Consider the following 21,986-nt stretch of genomic DNA (forward strand, 5'->3'; position numbering starts at 1 on the left):
AGTTAAAATATGTTAAGCACTTAAATGTTGTCTGGCATGTAGCGATATTAAAGAACTAAAAATGGTATTAATAATACCTGAATGGATGTTATTTCATTGAGTAATTTAGATTTATACAAAGTTGCTAAAAAGTAATGTAAGTGAATAGTATATGTTTTATACTTTGTTAAATTAAGAAATTATGATATCAACTTAGAGTCTTAAATATACTGAACTTGTAGTAGTATTCCAATTGAATTAGTTTGAATATTATAAGGTTGCCATTACATTTTGTTGGGGCTTTTTTCCTTTTTATCCCACAGGTTGACATCATCAACAAATGTAAGCCAAACAAAGCAGTTACTGTAAGAAATGCTTTAAATAAACCTAAAGACATTTAAAAAAATACATATGCATTGATAACTAGGTTGTATATATAAAAAATGAAGCATGTTCTTTCTAAATTAAAATTTAGCTTGGGGAGGAGTGTCCGACCTTTAAGAAAAAGATAAAACTCAAGAAACAAATTGTAGGATACTTGCCCAACCACATATAAGGACTTACTGTAAAGCTGTACTAATTAGTAAAATGTGTTACTGGTATAGAGATAGTCCAATCAACCAAGAAACAGAAAACAGAGCCTATAAACAGGCCCTTGCAGATACAGACCCCTGACAGACAAGAGCTGGCATGGCAAATCACTGAGGAAACACAAGAACATACAGTAAACATAACTGGAAAACATGTTTCTCTATAGAAAATAATTTAAACTTTTATGTCTAAATAATATACAAAAATCAACTCAAGTGAATGATTTAAGAAAATTAAAAAGCATGAACCATTAAAGAAAATCTGTATGAGCACATAAAAATTAAGATTTTTATGTTTATTAGAATACCCTAAAGATGACAAAATAATCTGCACAACAAACCCTGTGACACGAGTTTACCTATAAACAAACCCTGTGACACGAGTTTACCTATAAACAAACCTGCACATGTACCCCTGAACTTAAAGTTTTTAAAAAAAAAAAAAAAGGAAAATGTGATATACAGGCCAGGCATGCTGGCTCATGCCTCTAATCCCAGCACTTTGGAAGACCAAGGCATAAGGACTGCTTGAGGTAAGAGTCTGAGACCAGCGTGGGCAACACAGTAAGACCCCACCTCTCCAAAAAAATTAAAAAATTAACTGAGCATGGTGGCATGCGCCTGTAGTCCCAGCTACGCAGGAGGTTGAGACAGGATGATCCCCTGAGCCCAGGAGGTCAAGACAGGAGTGAACCATGATTGTGTCACTGCACTGCAGCCTGGGCAACAGAGCAAGACCCTGCCTCAAATAAAAAAAAAAAAAAGAAAGAAAATGTGACATACATACACAATGGAATACTATTCTGCATTAAAAAGAAGAAAATTCTGTCATTGTGACATCAATGAACCTGAAAGACACTATACCAAGTGAAATAATCCAGGCACGGAAAGACAAATACAGCATGTTCTCACTCATGTGGGAGCTAAAACAATGAAACTCATAGAAGCAGAGAGAATGGTGACTACCAGGAGATGGTGGGCGGGGAGATGGGAGAGATGTTGGTTTAAGGATATAAAATTTCAGTTATACAGAATGAATAAGTTCAAGAGATGTACAGTATGGTGACTATAGTTAATAACAATGTATTGTTTGCTTGAAAATTGCTAAGAGAATAGATTTTAAGTGTTTTCATCACAAAAATGTAAGGTAATGCATGTTAATAAACTTGATTTAGCCATTTCATAATGTAAATGTATTCTAAAATAATGTTGTACATTAATGCACATAATTGTTGTCAATTAAAAATAAGTTAAATTTTTACATGTAGAAAATAAAGCTAATAATCATTTTTAAAAATAATACACACATACATACAAAAAGAATGCCCTAAAAGAAGTGAAAAGACAAGCTACAAGGGAGAAGAGATAGAATTAGTATCTATAATATAAATAACTCATGCAAACAATAGAAAAAGAATCATACAAATTTTTAAAAAGAAAAAAAATAGGTAAAAGAACCACCATTTCACAGAAGGAAAAGACACATGTAGGAAAAGACACATATACATGTTCACAGCCTTGTTCCTTGAGAAGCAAGAAAGTTCACATCAAGACTACTGTAAGGTATTTTTTATTTACTCAGGTGGCAAAAATTAAGAAGTCTGACAATACCATATGTTAAAGAGAATATGGGTCAACAGGGATATTTTATACAATGCTGGTGGGAGTGTAAATGGCTAATATCATTTTAGGAAAACAATTTGACAATCTCCTGCAAAGTAGACCATTTATACATCTTATGACACAGCGATTCCAATCTCAGAATATACCTAAAAGAATGTCCTCCAAATGTCACCAAGAAACATGTGCAAGAATGTTTATTCTAGCACCATTCACAGCCGCAATAAAAGGGAAACAACTCAAATGTCCATTGGTAGAAGAAAGGATAAATTATACTGTGGTATAGTCACAAATATTATATAGAAGTGAAAAGGAACCTGTAAGTTACAATTACACACAACATGGGTGAATCTTAATATCTTCATGTTGAAAAAAAAGCAAATTCTAGCAGATAAATACAGCAGGCTATTAATGAGTTATTGAGCTACAGCTAATAAGTTAGTAATTGGTATTATTTGTGACCATCTGCAGGAGTAATATTAAAAGTTTATAAGTGGTAAAGCTATATTATTTATGAAAAAATGGAACAATAAGCACAAAGTTTAAGATAGTGGTTACTTCTGGTTAAGGGAATATAGGTGTAAGGAAATGTGAGTTTTGATGTTCTAATACTTTGGTTAGGTCTTGGACTCACAGGTATTTCTTTTGATTTAAAATAACGAATGAATGAATGAAAGAAAAAAGGAGAACGCATGGAAAAATGACTATGAACTATGTTATGATTCACCAATTCTGTGTGCTTAAAGTCCAATTCTTTTAAATGACAAATGATTTAGTAGTACTTCTCACACTTTCTGTACATATGAATGACTTGGAGTCTTGTTAAAATGAATATAATGATTCTTTAGGTCTGAAGTGGAGTTTGAGATTCTGCATTTTAAGCTTGTAGGTGGTATGAATGCTGCCAGTCCAAAAAAATCTATGTTATCTATCTAGTCATTTCCAAATATGAGGTGCTGGGGAAGCTAAAAAGATTGATTGAGACTATTCAAGGCAACAATAAACGTCAAGCCTTGTTAATGCAAAAGTTTAAACAAGTAAGCATTTTTATTCAGTCAACTTAAATCTTAGTCTTTAAAAAAAGGAACAGTTCAGGTGTGGTAGCTCACATTTGTAATCCCAGCACTTTGGGAGGCTAAGGCAGGCAGATCACTTGAGGTTAAGAGTTCAAGAACATCCTGACCAACATGACGAAACCATGTCTGTACTAAAAATACACAAATTAGCCAGGCACGATGGCATACGCCTATAATCCATCCCAGCTACTGGGGAGGCTGAGGCACAAAAATCACTTGAACCTGGAAGGTGGGGATTGCAGTAAGCTGAGATCATGCCACTGCACTCCAGCCTGGGCAATAAATCAAAACTCTGTCTCAAAAAATAAGAAAATAAAAATAAATAAATTTTAAAAAGGAAAAGAAAAAAGCAAACCCACCTCCATTGTTTTAAGACTGAGCATCAGTGATTCAAGAAATTCAGAGACTTGAAGGAGAAATCAAATAAACTCAACTGACCGCTGAATAAGATAACAGGTGTCATATTTTGGAATGTTTATTACAATGCTAAGAAATAATTATTTGATTTCTGTCTATTCCAAAGAGAAGCAGGTCTTGATAGAAGACACCAGAATTCAGAGTTTATGTTGAAATGAAAGACACTTCTTTCCTAAATCATAAGAAACTGAAATAATAAGAATTAAGAGAAGATCGCTTTGGTTTCTTGAGGATTAAAATAAACAGATCGCTTTAATTTCCCATTTCCTTGGTGTTCTCTACAAAACTGCAACTAGCAATTGGGACAGTGACCACTGGTGGTTAGAAATTTTCTTGAATAGAGAAAGAAAAAAACAAAATTAAGAGATGACTGGCAATGACATATGCATCCAAGAATGCACACAACATATATGAATAGGTCCTACTACTCGAGTAACATTAGTATTATTGAGAAACAGTGAAGAAATATATTTAAAAATATGTCTATCTCAATTGCTATTAATTTCACATTTAATAAAGATAATCAATACACAAGTAGAAGGTGAAAACGGGTTTGATTTATTACAATGGATTCATTACGTGAAAGATATAATATCAAAGAGAATCAGTTGAGGTAGTTGTTTCTACTAGCCTTGCCTAAAGTCCATTTACAGAAATGAAAAGCAAAGATTGCCTGCATGTAGTGACTCACACCTGTAATCCCAACACTTTGGGAGGCTGAAGCAGGTGGGTCTTCTGAGGTCAGGAGTTCAAGATCAGCCTGGCCAACATGGTGAAAGCTCGTCTCTACTAAAAACACAAAAATTAGCTGGGTGTGGCGGCACATGCCTGTAATCCTAGCTACTCGGGAGGCTGAAGCATGAGAATCGCTTGAACCCAGGACGCGGAAGTTGCAGTGAACCAAGATCACGCCACTGCACTCCATCCTGGGCAACAGTGCAAGATTCTGACTCAAAAAAAAAAAAAAAGAAAGAAAGAAAAGGGAAGGGAAGGGGAGGGCAGTGGAGGGGAGGGGAGGGGAGGGGAGGGGAGGGGAGGGGAGGGAAGGGGTGGGAAGGGAGAAAGAGCAAAGACTGTTGTTCCTTTTAAGATCTACCTTTGGCAGGGCACGGTGGCTCACGCCTGTAATCCCAGCACTTTGGGAGGCCCAGGCAGGCAGATCATGAGGTCAGGAGATCGAGACCATCCTGGCTAACACAGTGAAACCCCGTCTCTACTAAAACTACAAAAAATTAGTCTGGCGTGGTGTCGGGCGCCTGTAGTCCCAGCTATCTGGGAGGCTGAGGCAGGAGAATGGCGTGAACCCGGGAGGCAGAGCTTGCAGTGAGCCGAGATTGCACCACTGCACTCCAGCCTGGGCGACAAAGCGAGACTCCGTCTCAAAAAAAAAAGATCTCTCTTTTCAGCTTTCTTATAACATCATGTCTACTACTGGAAGAATAGAGAATCTGAAGAAGATTAAACTAGTTAAACATATTTTTTAAGAATATTTATGAAAAAAGTAAAAGTCAAATGATTAGGGAAAGAAAATTTTAAAATGGAGACATACTTTGGAAAAAGAGTCCAGTATAATATATTTAGACTTAGACACATTCATCCATTCAATTTTCTCCAAACCAGAATCTAGGTATCTTTAATAGTACCATACAGTACAGACTCTAGTGTATTAAGATGATACTTAGGTTTCTTATTATAAAAGAACGTCTAAGTTTTTAGACTTTTATAGTGGTGTTATCAACCAACTAATGTAGGTATTTCCTAATACTCTCACAACCAAAAAAATGGCCAATGGCAAATTAGGTGTCTGGTAACTGAAAGATCATAAAGATTTTACTATTTCAAAGCATTTATGCTAGAGTCACTTTTAAGTACAGCTATAAATTACAAGGAGATAATTTCCAATGAAATATAAAACAGATTACAAAGCTGTATTTAGCTGTCTGTGGCCATTTAATAAGTCAAAACATAATGCAGCATTATCATTACGTCAAGATGTGACAAAGGCCCAGACTTCCCACAAAATATTCCTGTCTCTATACTAGAATAAGACATCATCAGAAGTACCTGAATAAAATCTCCCCTCAATGACCAGAAAAATAAACGAAGAAATTTTAGAGACCTATCTTAGACTTTCAGCGATTAAATGTACTCACACCTTCCATGCATTCCACTCTTCTATCTGTTGGAGGTTTATATAGCTTCATCAGTAATATGTTCTATTGCTGACATATCAAAAGGCTTAATATCACACATGCAGCTTCAAATATATATATAAATGTCCACTAAGTGTAAAAAATGCCTTCAGATTTTCATTATCATCACTGTATCCACATCATGCTTTTTCAAGCACTTCAACATTTATTATTTTACTTGACTCTCACAAAGATTGTGTAACTGAGGAAAATATCTCTATTTTAAAGATAAAGTTCCTGAGATACAAAAGTCAAGTGATTTGCCTATAATCATATTCTATGCTGACTTCTAGGGTTTTTTTCATCTAATATCTTTAAATTCTTTCATTTCTGCATTCTGTTACTTTGTTGAAATCATTATTGTACCTGTAATCTATTAGGTCAAATCAGCAAATATTTATCAATCAACTTCTATGTGCAAGGACTCAATTAATGTGTAATTGGCATTATTAACTTATTTGTGACATCAACAGGGATAATATTAAAATTATTTAGCAACTGACACAAAAGGTACCAACTAAAGAACCTGAACACTGAACAAAGTGAAACATACCCTCTAAGTTTTATCAAGGGATATCAACTGCATGTCAGCTATGATGTGGGCATGACCAATAGAGTCTGATTTAATCACAAACTACAAATCATTTGTAGATGTTATTTGGCCTGAAATGCTAGAAGAACATCTGAAGATTTAAGAGAACATGTAGAAAATTCTGGTAGCACGTGGTCCAAAATTAACTTAAAGAAAATGCAAATATAAAGGAAAAAAACAATCTCCTTGGGTGCCAAGATTCAGAAATATGAACTCATTACTACCAAAACTAGCCATAATATTTTAAATTATTTTAATTTCTTTTTTTGTTTGTTTTTTGAGATGGAGTTTCGCTCTTGTTGCCCAGGCTGGAGTGCAATGGCACCATCTCGGCTCACCACAACCTGCACCTCCCAGGTTCAAGTGATTCTACTGCCTCAGCCTCCCAAGTAGCTGGGATTACAGGCATGCACCACCATGCCCAGATAATTTTGAATTTTTAGTAGAGACAGGGTTTCTCCATGTTGGTCAGGCTGGTCTTGAACTCCTGACCTCAGGTGATCCAGCTGCCTCGGCCTCCCAAAGTTCTGGGATTACAGGAGTGAGACACCGTGCCTGGCCAATTATTTTTATTTATGCATTTATATTCAAATATACCTAATTTTAATAAAATACATAAGTGGGGTTTTGAACATGTTTTTAGCACAACTTTTCTTTTCCTTTATTTCTTGGCTATCTGCTCCTCTCCTTTCATATTTCCTCTCATAAATAGTTATCCATTTTTATAACTTAGTATGCATCCTGCCACATTCTTCTTCCTTTAAAAATAACCCTACTATAAGGTAGATATATACATATGCAGATATTACCTATAAATATACATATTCAAGGATCTTTGTCATTATTTTTTAAAGGCTGAATATTATACACACTTTTCTATACCTTGCTCTTCTCACTCATAAGAAACTCCTGGAAATTCTTTCAGAAGATCTGAGATAGCTTTATTTCACATCATTTAATGACAGCATAATAGCCCATGGTTGAGTTTCCATTATTTACTAGCATTACCTTGTTAATGGGATTACTATTTTCTGCAGTTTTACCACTACAATAAAGTTACAACAACCTGGAAACCAAAAAATACACATGTTCTTAAATATTGCTACCTATATTTCTATGGAATATATTCCCAAAAATGAGACTGCCAGGTTAAAGTATTTGCAAATCATATGCAAATTATAATTTTAATAGGTTTTTGGTAGTCTTACAAGACTGCATTTTATAACAGGTAGAATATATCACATTTCCACCAGTAACAAATACTGTTAAGGTGCAAAATGGGAATATACTTTCATTTTTTTACATGGAGATCATCAGTTATGCCAGTCCCATTAATTTAAAAAATCCATCATTTTCCAACTAAGTTGTCATCTTTTTCAGAATTTGCCAATCATTTCCACTGATCTATTATGTATGCCTAGGCCATCACCATGTTGTTTTAATTAGCTGACTTTGTAATATGTTCTGGTATGTGTAATACAAGTCCCTCCTCATTGCTTTTTCGTATTTGCTTGCCTTTCGTTACCATTTAATCTTCCAAGTAGTTTTAAAATAACACTGTTGACTTCAAAAAAGAAAAAAAAATCCCCCAAGATTCTAATTGGAATTGCATTATATAATTTATTAACTTTGAAATAACATTTTTATTGTTTTCCCATCCTAAACCAGTTTGTCCTTCTCTTAATCAGATCCTGTTTTATGCATTTTAATATCTTTGTTTTCATATAGTTCCTGTACCTTTCTTGAAAAACTTATTAATAGGCATTTTGTAATTTGTGTTTCTATGGAAAATGGAATAATATTTTCCCATTGGGAAAAAAAGTCTCGTAGATGCCCAAATTCCTCCAGAGCAGAGTTGTTTTCATCTTATCTTTTATCCAACTACCTTATCGATTTTTCTTACTCATTTTTCTAGATTTTAAAATTCAAGTTTCTATAATTTTTAGGCCATATATCATCAGCAAGAGACACCTGACATTCTTCTCTACAAATGTTAATGTTATATCATTTACCAACTGTATATGATAAAGCCTCTAAAATAATGTTAAATAATTGTGATGGTTCCTTGTTTAGTTTCTGTTGTTAATTAAAATGTTTTTAGGATTTAACAATTTAGGCCATGTGCAGTGGCTCACGCCTGTAATCCCAGCACTTTGGGTGGAGGCTGAGGTGGCAGGATCACTTGAACCCAGGAGGTTGAGGCTGCAGTGATCCCTGATCATGCCACTGCACTCCAGCCTGGGTGACAAAGTGAGATCCTGTCTCAAAATAAAAGACAAAAAAAAACCCCCAAAATTTAGAATACTTTTTGCCATTTATTGAGATAAACATGATTTTTCTCCTTTAATTTGATGATGTAATAAATTAAATTGGTATATTTCCTATTATTGAATCATGCTTACATTCCTACTTAAAAATATATTTTAAAATAGCTACTAGTGAGTTATTATTTTGATTCACTGTTAATATTTTCTAACATTTTCCTTAGAATTTTTTAATATACTTCGTAAGTGAAATTATACATTTTTTACTATATAATCTTTAACAGAATTAGATATTAAATTATGGAATATTTTGATATTTTTCCATGGCCTAGAATGATTTAAATTACAACAAAATTATGTATTCCTTACGTTTAAGTGACAACATCTGGTCAAATTTCTAATCTTTTCTATGCTAAGTAGCATCTGCTTTCTACTTCTTCTTAGGTCAATTTTTATCATTTGTATTTGACTAAAAGTCCTTTTATTTCTCAAGGGTTTTAAATTTGTCATATAGCTACATTCTTATTTAACATTCTTTTCATCTTCCAGTTTTTTCTTCTTTTTCATTTCTAATTGTGTACTTTTGTCATTCTTTTTCCTAAAGCTTTATTAGTGAATTAAAATTCATATAACATAAACTCACCATTTTAACTGTATTAAAGTATATAATTCAGTGACATTCACAAAGTTGTATAAATATCACCAACTACCTCCAGAACATTCTCATCACTCCAAAAGGAAACCCTATACCCATTAAGCAGTCACTCCCCATTTTTCCTTCTCCCAGCCCCTGGCAACCACTAATCTCCTTTCTGTTTCCACCTATATGCCTACTCTGGACACTTCATATAAATGAAATCACACAGTATGTAGCCTTTTGAGTGTGGCCTCTTTCACTTAGCATGTTTTCAAGGTTCATCCATGTTACAGTATGTATCAGTACTTCATTTTTTTTATGGCTAATATTATATTGTATAGATATATCATAGATGAATAATTTTTATTCCTTCATTCAGCAGTTGATGGATATGAGTTGCTTCCACTTTTTGGCTACTATGAATAATGCTGCCATGAATATTTGAGTATAAATTTTATGTGAACATATGCTATCACTTCTCTTGAGTATATACCTCAGAGTGGAATTGATAGGCTCATTTTCTTTTTTGCTTTATCATCTTCACAAGGAGTTTATGTATCATATTGATCTTTCTAAAGAACCAGCCTTTAGATTTATTTTGGGTTTTACTATATGGTTTTTCTATTTCATTACTTTCATCTTTCTAACAATCTCCTCATCTTCTATCTTGTATTATTCTTTATACTAACTTCTTAACATTAGGTTATCTTTATCTTCCCTCTTCCTTAATAACAAAGGCCTTTAAGGCCATCAATTTTCCTCTGACAACTATTTTAGCTAATTTTCATTGGCTTTTACAAAAAATATTTCCTTTTCATTGCTTTCTAGGTGATTTCCTTTTCATCCAAAAGATATCTGGGAATGTTTTAATTTCTATGCAGATTTTTTTAACCTTTTAGAAAAACTGTTAAAATTTGATATATGTTAGCTTACAGTCAGAGAAAGTGCCTGCAAAATCTCTGCTCTCTAAAACTCAGTTTTCTTAGCAGCCAAGTGCAGAGATGTTCAAAAATATTTAAAGAATGTCCCACTGTAATTCCTATTATTCACGTTTTGATTTCTAGATCTATCCTCCAAATCTCATCTTTTTTTTTTCAATATTTCATCATGGGTTTTTTTATATGCTTGGATACATTTCTTGCATTTGGTCTTTTCATTCACTAATTCATATTTCGACAGTGACTATGCTCTCCCACAAATCCTGAGTTGTTCAAATGAGATATATTTAATATCTGAAATTATTTTCTGTTCTTTGAATTTCCTTAAGTGCTCCCAATTTCTGTTTTCAAATTCAGTTTTCATGTTTTTGCCAGTAGTCCTAGTTACCTGGAGTGTGTACTCTGATTTTCCTCTCTCACTTGCTATGGGTCTCCTTAAATGAATTGCTATTTTTCGCTAACTCACTGGAGCTCAGGTCTGGTTGCCAGATTATCCTAACTTGCTATGGGTCTCCTTAAATGAATTGCTATTTTTCGCTAACTCACTGGAGCTCAGATTATCCTAAATGGCAGAAATATCACAGGTGGTGAAAAGCAAAGGTAAACAGCCTGTCAGTTCCCTGCAAAGGCACATGGACAAAGAGCTCTGTTGTCCTATCTCTATTTCTTTTTAGCCTCCAAAGACAGAGGACTCCACCAGGACATTCAGCTACTTTAGCTTTTTAGCAGCTAGCGACACTTTGGTACTTAAAATGGATAAATATTGATCTTCTCCTACAGGAGTTCACAAACCTCTAAAGCCCAAGCTCTTCGTCCCAATGACTGTTGCTTTCTCATATTTACCCATGGACTCCAGCACCATTCTCCAGTTGCTTGCCCAACAGAAGGCAGAAGTTTCAAAGCAGTGTTTCTCTGCCCAAGGTGTCATGACAGTTGTTTACAGGTCACAGCAGCCATTTGCTTCAGAAAGCCAGGCAGCTTGGAATTGGAAGTGAAGAAGATAACCATATATAGCTACTTTGTTTTCAAAGTCTTTAATTTTAAAAAAGCCTGGGGTGGAGTGGGGTATATGGGTGTGAGGTATGTCTGGACTTCATTATACTTATTCCTAAGAATCAATAGTTTCCTCAGAAAGCATATTCCTGAATATATAAAATGACAATATGTTCTTCTGCATGCTCTTTAGATTGAAATCGTGAAATACACTCCAGCTATTAATCACTTTAAGTAAGCTTTAATGCAATCCCAATTTTAATTATTCCAGGACTTAATTATCTTTTGTTTTGAAAACAACTTCAAATCAATTTGCTGTAGTTTCAGTTAGAAAGACAAATTATGACTTTAGCCAATCAAGTCTGCCAATGTCTAACAAGTTTTATAAATATGAAAAAGTATGTCAGCTATTTATATAGGAATTACATGTGTCCCACATGTGGTTTACACAATGTTACCCTCTATATTGTTCACAACCCAACTACCTTTTTTGCTTTCTAGAAGAGCTAAGTAATTATATTATATTATCACTAATATTACAGGGTTTAACTGGATAAGACTTCTAAATAACTCAGATAATTAGGTAAAATAATTAAACCTATTTTTTAATTGTGTGAAATTTTATGAACATTCCTTAAGAATTAGAAAGCTCATATAAAAAGTTCAAAATCTCAATTGCAATCTATGAATTACAAAGCATAGTGTGCTTTGTTTGTCCCTCTATCCAGATAGGAATCATATAGGATATGAAATATGGGTTTCATCCTTAAATCAGCAGATAATATAATTCTGTGTACTCTATTCAACACAATATCCTGAATTGATTGTAGTAGATTTGCTTTACCACTGATGGGAGATACCTGACATATTTCTTTTCTGAATCACGGTAAATGTAATTTTATTGGAATTTCTGCCATGATAGAATTTCATTAAGTACCTAAAAGGATAGAAAACTGTGAGCATGTACAAACACGTTGGGTCTTGGAAAAAAGTACAGGGAAAGTCTATAATAGGTAATAATTTTAACAATGCTAAATTTGAACTCCAATAAGTAAACGGATAGCCTAGTAAGGAAAAATAATTTTCCCAGGATAAGTACAAAAAAAGCCTGATCAACATTGAATCCCTCCTGTGTGCCAGATATTAGGCTAAGCACTAAAGCTATAAAGATAAATAAAGCATGGTACCTGTTGTTAAGGAACTGCAGTTAAGTGTACTATAATTCTAAATGTTACCTTTCCTAAGTGATGAATGTCAAAGAATTTAAGTTATAAGTTAAACTGCATATAAAACATCACACTGAATCAAACTCACTTTACACCAGATGCACCCATTTGTGCATTATAAAACTCATCATTACACATATAAGACAGAAACAGAGTAATGCATACCCCAAATGACAGAAACAACCATTTATTTTTGGCTCTTATACACTTTGGTAATTCACTTAACAACAAATGTTGAGACTGTAATGCAGAATATTTGAATCAGAAGAACCTAGAATTTTGTTCATTTTTCCCATACTGCTTTTCAGCTCAAATGACCCCTTTAACACAGTATTGCCTTGCTCTCAATCCCTTTCTAAAACAAGAAAGATTATTAAAAACATGAGTGTTCAAAGGTATTTCTCTGAGGGTCAGATGTATAAAGGACAGTGAGATACAAACAACATAGCTGTTAAGAACACTAGGTCCCACAGGCTATCAAAATTACAAGAACAACAGAGTACCACCGATGATGAACTTGAGGAGAAAGGTGCCATGCACGAACTGAATGTTGATAATTTTTCTAACTTTAAAATACATTTTTCAGTGATGTATCCATTTGAATTATATAAAATGATTATTATACTATACTTCTTAATGCACTAAAAATAAGAGAATAAAGAAAATATCAGATATTCTCATAAGGAACAGTAAAGACACATAAGGGATGGTATAGCAATTTCATTATTCTTTGACTGCATTCAGATGATACAGCTTATATTTGTAATATAGCTTAACAGTAAACATTATCTTTTGAAAACTTTTTAAGTTTTTAGTACCTTGTATACAAAGGGTATATGAGTATGTATGTATACATGACACACGTACTTGGTTGGAGGTCATTTAAATTATCTGAAATAAAAATTCACTTTAAAGGTTACTATAATTCCTTTTAATTCATGCATGCTGACTATACTAAATATAATCCAAAGTCATGTACACTGACTTTACCTGAACTGATTTGAGACTACTACTCTGATAGAAATGCATTTATACTATCAGATAAAATTAAATCTTTCTTTCAGTATAGTGACAAATCAAGGAAAAGTTAAAGTACATAATAAAAGTCTAGACTGTATTCCACTCAAAGCATAGTAGAGGCTGTTTTAAAATTCCATGAATATGGGAAGGAGGAGACAAAAGCTAAATTCCATAATAAATAAAACAAAATTAAGGTATATAATATTTTACCCCTCATATCCATCACATCCTCAAGAAAGTTAACAGATGTTTTCCTGTTTTTGAAAATTGGACAGCAAACAACAATGTAGATTATAAATGTTCCTAGAACAGTGATTTCCAAATTGGGTGGCACACAGTAGGCATTCAATAAATGGCTTACCACACAGATTGTGCTACATTGGATATCTTTGTCATGCACTTAAACTTACTGCCTAACTCTAGGTTAGGACTGATGATCATGTTTTTGTGCCAAAAGCATAGCAGTCTTTGTTTTCGAAACTCTCGGTGACCCATATTTAAGCCAGCTATTGGTTTCTGAAACAAATGTTAAGGGCACAAAGAACAAACAAACACAAAAGCCTTCCAAAGTCATAGGATTTGCTACCCTTTGAATACACTGTTTCTAGTCTCCCTCACCCCTATTTCTGCATGATACCTGGTTCTTGGTTATTCAGTCGAGTTTGATTTAGTTTTCCTTTTTGACCTCTACCTTCCCAGAACTTCCAGTAATACTTCCTTTGTCCTGCTCCTACCCATGATTTCCAAGGCCTGCTTTAACATGGTACCCAACTCCACTGTTGCAAATAGAACTAAATCAGGCAGCAGTTAGAGTCTATTCACTGTACAACCTTTAGACAAATTCTCTATCATCATTTTTAATTCTAGACTGAAGAGTTATATTTTAAAAAGATTCTATCACAGCAACCATTGTTCCTACTTACAACTCTTTCACCTTGTACCCTTCTCTAGAACCTTCTCCAAATCTATGCCTTTCTGAAATAAAATTGTCATTATTAATCTGGGCAAGCACTGAGTTAAAATCGTCCCAGAATAGAGGTCTGATGGGGTGGTGATTAAGAGCTTAGGTTCTCCAGAGCTGTACTTGAGTTTAATTTCCCATGTGTTTTATACTTAGCTGTGTGACTTTGAACAAGATACTTACCCTTTCTGAGCCTTCGCATATCTTTAAAATTGGGATAATAAAGGTACCTGTCTCACGGGATTGTGGAATTAACTGAAAAAATGCAGATATAACCAATGACTGCAACAAAGTAAGATCTCAGTAAATGTTGGCTACTATTGGTGTTGGTGGTGTGATTAGTATTCCTGTTTAATACAAGGATAGAATGTATTTACTTTTCACTGTGCTTCCCACTAATAATTTTGCTAGTCTTTTTGGTACTCATGGCTTTAGAAGAGTTACAGTGATTCTTCAATATGTATACTGGGTTTCAGTTAACACTAAAACCAGCTTCCCTCAAGCACATTTAGAATATCTTTTCCATTATTTGCATGCATTGAAGCATTCATACCACCTTTTGGGTCCAACAATTGATCTAAAATTATTCTTACAATTTCTCCTGATTAGCTAGATGTTTGGTAAGCTAAAATAGCTTAGCATCATCTAACAGACAGTATATTTTGGCTATGAGGTGATTTATAAAATATTATATGATCAGTACCAGGAACATCTGGAGCTGTGGGTGGATGTGAGGAAATGAGAGGATTCAGGATAGTATAGCTTCCTGCAGACTGCTGTTTCCATCTAAGGTAACGTTAGATAGCTTTAAGCCTTTCACTACCATTCATACTAGCAAAAAGGATGAGTCAATTAAACAGAAACTGAGAGTAAAATTTTAAATTAGAACTTTGAGGTTATCATTAAAGATCTATCAAGTAGGTATATACAAATTGTATATAGTTGTTTCTTTCAATATACAACAGGACAATATTTGCAAAGTCTTTTCTAACAGATTCTTTCCTAGTCAGATTTCTTTGCCTACCTTGTCTTCCTTCCTATGTAAATCTATCTGTGCATGGATATAATATAAGATCAAAAACTAAATGCAGTAGTTAAAAATTACCAATTTTATAAGATCTGCATGGAGGTGGTTCCTGATTACTCAATGTATACCTATGTTTTGCTTAGAGAAGAGAATCACAAAACCAAATTTATCTTTTATCTTTGAATAAATGTATCTATCTATAGATTTTATAGAAATAGAAAAATGTGAGTTGATTCATTCTGTTGTTACCTGCATCCTCAATTTTAACAACTTTATGCTGCATGAAATGCAGAGTCAAGTTTACAAATTCTATTAGCAATACACCTTCCTGAGTTAAGATGAGTTGGCAAAGTATTTATGTAAACTAATAGATTTATTATACTTACCCACTATGAAAGATTATAAGTACTTAATATCATATATCTATACTTTACTAGTGTGCTATGTTAGAAAGCATGTAACATTAAAATTAAACTTTTATAAAAGACTAAAAGTGGAAAGCAAAGTCAAGTATTTTACATATACTGTTTCTAGGTGTCCTAAGCATCAGCTTCAGTAACACTACCAGAAGCTAAAATAACAATTCAATTGTTGAAGGAAACAAACTCAGATGATTAGAACTGAAAATGACCCTAAAAATGAAAAATCTAAGGTGCTAAGGTGGAGATCCGCATAGATTATGCAACATGCCATAGATCATGTAACTAATTAATGGCCGCAGTAGAACTAGAACAACCTCTACTAACTTCACATCTGAGATTTTTGACAATGTATAACAAAGAGTTGAATTTAATATATGAGAGATTGAAAAGGTAGATATTGTCCCCAAGTTAAAAATCTTTGGATGTAATTACTTCTACTTACTTAATTTTATATTCCTAAGACGACACATTTAAAATAGCATAAAACTGTAAAAACTGGTTAGAAGTAATGAAAACTACAAACAAAATTTATGCTTTATCTTAAATCAAAACCATGGAAAAGGCCATTTTCTTTTGTCTAAAGGAAGCCTGAGATTTACTGAAAATGTGTGTGAGTGCGAGAGAGTGTGTATGTGTGTGTGGTGGTGGTAGGGGTCTTTGTTTTGTTTTGTTTTGTAAATTGTTAGAGATTGTTCTATTAATAGTTTCCTTTTGTAATGGTAATCTGTGCTCCAAAATGAGGGCACACTAAAATGAATTTCTGATAATTTATAAAGCAGTGAAATACAAATACATTTCTAGAAACTTACTAATGACAGTAAGAAAATGGGTACCAAGAGTTTCAAAATTAAAAATCAAAATCTTTTTAATATTATGTTGAATTAGAACATATTTTTAAAAGCCAAAAGTAATTGAAAAGAGATTAAATTGGTACACTCAACTCTCTAAACTGTGTGTATATTTTTCTTAAAGTGCATATCTATGAGCTGACAGTAAAGACAGGCTGGCTGCTTTGTTTGACTATAGTTCTGTTTACCTCATACTGTCAAGAATGGATTTTGACACAGTATTAATATTGCTATTTTTATTGATATAATTAGCACTGCTATAAATAATTTCTTGTGCTGCCATATGTAAGTATATCATTACAATCAGCAGTATTTAGTGCTTCTTTTTCTTATATGACACCTTGAAAACAGACTGTTGGCCCAAAGAACAAAAGTGACCTCATGATATGGGAATCACTGAAAAAAACATTGCCCTGTCAATAGAGACTACTGTTTTGTGTATGACTTCACTAAACAAACTAGTTTATATTTGTTTGAAACTAAAGTTTCTCACCAATCTGCTGTTTCAATTTCACATCACACCATATTGTACCTAAAACAGGCAATCTGGATTCCTGTTGCTACTTTTTCTTCCCCCAAACAGCTCAGGAATGGGTTTGAAATACAAGGCTTGAATACATAAAGCAAAATAATTAAGACACCCAAAATTCAGAATGGGTGGGTGAAAACAAGTACACTTGAAACCATTTGTGTAACTACTAGTGGGTGGCCCACTGTGAGTTTTTGATTATATGAAAGCAAAATCAAAACATATTTTATCTTGCCTCTAGATCACATCAGCTGTGACAATAACCTTATCTGGACCTTGAATAGTTTGTTCATAAAACAAAGTAGGGTGACTGACCCAGTGCATATTCAACACAGAGTATGAAGGCCAAAAGAAAATGACAATACAATTCAAAACAAGTTTGTGGAAATTTTAGACTAGTATATTAAAACCTTTCTTTGTCTCTATCACTTGACAGATGGTTAGCCTTCACACAGCCTAGTATCTCTGGCAAAGAAATGACTGTGTCTAGCCAATAACACCCCAAATTTTGACTTAAAATGCACTGTACACATGCTTAGACTTACCTTACAAATATGAATATTAATAAACTTAGTCATGCTTACTTTATTACTATAAAAACTTGATAGATGTCAAGATTTCATCTTCGGCCGTTAAAAATACCTTCTTGAAACTCAACTATCTTAGGTGGATATAAGGTTTTATGAACTCTGCACTTCAGATTTCATTCATTTCACAGGTTGGCTGGTAATCATGCTTAAAAAAATACTTCCAAAATAACATTTCATCCCAAAAATATAAAATTTATAGAAATTTAATTAGCTGGTGTTTCTATGCTATCCATAGGAAGGTTTTGGTAACAAAGTGGCTTAAACAAAATCACCAGGGAACCCTGAATACACTCCATGTCAAGGACCACAGGCAGGACTGGAATTATTTACCCAGTATTGATATGTCTTTATTCAAAAACTGCTCATTTATAAATATATACTCACACACACATGCAAACACATATCGATCAACCATCCTTACCAGAAAACAGGAAACGGTCTTACTTTTTAACATTCAATTAGCCATTCTTCCATTTTGCTCTTTAAAAAAAATTCAACTGAGGCTGGGCACGGTGGCTCACACCTGTAATCCTAGCTCTTTGGGAGGCCGAGGCAGGCAGATCACGAGGTCAGGAGATCAAGACCATCCTGGCCAACATGGTGAAACCCTGTCTCTACTAAAAATAACAAAAAAATTAGCAGGACGTGGCTGTGCGCGCCTGCAGTCCCAGCTACTCAGGAGACTGAGGCAGGAGAATTGCTTGAATCTGGGAGGCGAGGCTGCAGTGGGCCAAGATTGTGCCACTACACTCCAGCCTGGCGACAGAGCAAGACTCCATCAAAACAAAAAAAAAAAATTCAACTGAAACAATGTATTCCATTAGTTATAAAGTCTGTTTCCTCCTAAATCTTCCTATTTATAGCTTTCAGATGCTGGCAAGTCCGTATACAAATAGCCAGAGGCAATCACAAACTGCTCTAAAGTGTATTAATATGTACCCTTCCTGGAAGAGGCTGATTATGTTCCAAATTAGCATAAATAGAGATCTAATGTAGGTATAAGCGTGACAAACCCTCCATGGCACAGGATGGGAGGGCTGGGGGAGGGAGGATTGTATTAAAAAAAGTTATTCCACTTAAGAACTAAACTTGTATTTGGCTAACAAAGTAAGACTCACCATGACAGATGGGAAAAAAAATTAAAAAGGAAAAACTGTTATTTGAGAACTATGAACTAGGTTTTGGAAAGGTGAGACACCCACTACTTGAAGTCACAAACTCAGCATTAAATCATATACTCATCTAACCAGGTACCAACTTTCCTTCTGTTAGAAACCCAGGATTTTTACACCTACAGACTAAATGATTAAAGTATTGCTAAAATCTTCTGTAATGTTCCTCTTGCATTACAAATAAGTCTATTAAAGCAGAAAAGTGCCAATCAAATGCTTTTGAAAAAATGGTTTAAATAACAAAGCATTTTTTGCAGGTCTCTCCTCTTTAATGTCGCCTATAAACTAATTACAATAAATTTTCACCTTCTCTTGATAAAATCACAACTGAAACTAGGCATGGTGGCATGCACCTGTAGTCCCAGCTACTAGGAGGCTGAGGCAGGAGGGCGGATCACTTGAGCCCAGGAGTTAAAGTACAGCCTGGGCAATAAAAGGAGATTCCCATCTCAAAAAACGAAAAAGAAACCCAGAACTGAAAAAGATTTAGGTACTTGATTTTTCAGATATATTCCTAAAAACAAATCCCAACCAAAAATTAACAGATATTCTAGCTTTTGTTTTACCATACTTTGCTAACAGGATAATACTATGTAGGAATTTTATAGTAAATTTCAAGACACAAGATTTTTTAAATATAAAGCAACATTTTATTTATTTCAAAGACATTATTAAAATCATGAAAAAAATCCCTATCTGTTAAAATTACCAACTGAAATATATGGAGAAAGTTTCATGACAATAACAAAAGGTACAAATAAGAAATAAACTAAGATCTTTCTTTCCTATCACTGCCAACTGGTAAACACCTTCCTCCTTCTCAAACTTCTGTAGGCTCTTTCAAACTGTAGTTCCTAAGACAAGAAAGCAGCTAGGTTTTAAAGTTTCATTAAAAAATCTCCTCCCCTAACAATCTAAAATGCACAAAGTGTGTGTGACATTAGAATGTAAGCTCCCCAAGGGCAGGCAATTTTCTCTCTTGTTCATTATTACACTCCAAGTGTCTAGAACAATATGATAAATTTAACCATCCATTTCAGAAAAATATGATTATTTCAGAGATTAAAGCAAAGCTCATCAATCTCTACTTCCGTATTCCAAATGTTTTTGAAGAAGTCTCTGCTTGCCACTGATTCTGTGAAGTTATTCAAAATAATATGTAATTATTTTATAAATTATAGATCGCAGGAACTTAGCTGTAGCTTTTATTGCCCTTCTAAAACAACCTCATTATTCAGACTGGCCTTTTTTTCTAGAAAGTCCAATTTACCTAATTATTCAGACTAGCCTTTTTACTAGAAAGTCCAATTTGTCTAAAAAGTCTTCTGAAAACTTTCACTAATGCAACAAAAATGATTCGCTTAAAATATTTTTTCCTTAGATTTTCTTCCTATACCAAGTAGTCAAATTCTTATTAACAGGACAACAAGAGGAATTAGATGTTTGTGGGTCTCAAAAACTTTCTGATCCAATTATAGAAGAAACTGGCATCACATCAACTGGTAGTTCTAAACACCCCCTTCCCCAATTATAGCCCTCACATGAAAGTTTCTCTTTCCTCTAGTATTCCATTTAATCTCGTATTTTCTTTTAGTAGCTAGTCAATGTACACATGACCTATATGTGCATTTTCTTGGTTTTGTAGTAATCTTAAAACACGGGCCTAGATGGGTAAGCATAAAGACTTCTTCCTGGAAATGGATAAAATTTGACAATTTTTAACCTGATACTTTCTTTAGCTTGTTAAAATTAGGACCTCACCGTGAAAGGGCATATTGCTGTGGAGGCTGGTAGGCAGCAAACTTGTCACCTGATCTTCATATGCACAAGGCCTGTATTCCACTGGTCTATAAAATCTGAAATCATAAAACCAAAAATATCCAATTGCCCAACTCACTGAGCAGCTAATATAGTTCTAGAAATCTCACTTTTCTTCTTCTCACCTGTTTACTTCAACACCATGTGTCCCCAAACCTAAGGCCCTCCAAAATTGAGCTCCATAAAAGTCACAACCCCAATCTTGAAAATTAAGCCTTGAGTACTGAACAGTTACATCAGCAATTCCTCAAGGGCAATTTCAAAAGCTTTCCTGGGAGACTACTGGAAAGATGGCACAGGGATATCACCATGCACTATGTGTGCAACAACTTTGATATATTCTAAGAATCACAAAGAACAAAGGCATGAAAATCAATGTAATTTTTTTTCTTTCACTAGAAAAATACAGATTCTTCATTTTAAAGCAAAAAAGCAAAAAGTAGCCACATCTTGACTGGACAAACTTACAGCTGACCCTCAGTATCCATGGGAGATTGGTTCTGGGACCTCTCTAGGAAACCAAAATCCACAGATGCTCAAGTCCCTTACATAAAATAGTGTAGTATTTGCATTTAACCTAAGCACATTCTCCCACATACTTTAAATCATCTCTAGGTTACTTATAACACCTAATACAAGTAAATGCCATGTATTAATAAATCGTTGTTACACTGTATTGTTTACGAATTGTGGCAAGAAAAAAACTATATATATTCTATTCCATCTATTCCCCTACACCCAAAATATTTTTGATCTGCAGTTGGTTAAATCCACAGATGCAGAACCCAGGCACAGGAAGGGCTGACTGTATGTGACCGGGAGAGGAGGGGGATCTATATAAATATTTCCACAAGATAGCAAAGGGTACTTGGGACTGGGAGCATGAACAGAAATGAAAACAAACCATTATAAATTTAAGGATGACTGGTTATCACTTAAATTTAGTGTCTACAGCTATTTATTTATAAAATGGTAATTGTGTTTTAAAACTTTCAATGGCAACAAGTTACAACAGTAACTTCAGAATAGCGTTCACTTGAAAACATTGGGTGAATGGCCTGTATAATTTTTTCAG

At 34.0% G+C, this 21,986-nt stretch overlaps 1 protein-coding gene across 19 annotated transcripts in view; it reads right to left on the reverse strand.

Moving 5' to 3' along the window:
• Positions 1-21,986, reverse strand: part of ZBTB20 (zinc finger and BTB domain containing 20) — an 830,234-nt gene that overhangs the window by 806,847 nt on the left and 1,401 nt on the right. For 4 of the 19 annotated variants that reach the window (XM_063602515.1, XM_055110294.2, XM_055110297.2 and 1 more), the window contains exon 2: positions 20,855-20,949. The exons of the other annotated variants lie outside the window; for them this stretch is intronic. The gene's annotated coding sequence lies outside the window, so the exon portion shown is untranslated. The remainder of the gene's footprint in view (positions 1-20,854; positions 20,950-21,986) is intronic. 19 annotated transcript variants of the gene reach the window in all.

Source organism: Pan paniscus, chromosome 2 (genome assembly GCF_029289425.2).
Source record: "Pan paniscus chromosome 2, NHGRI_mPanPan1-v2.0_pri, whole genome shotgun sequence".
Taxonomy (NCBI): domain Eukaryota; kingdom Metazoa; phylum Chordata; class Mammalia; order Primates; family Hominidae; genus Pan; species Pan paniscus.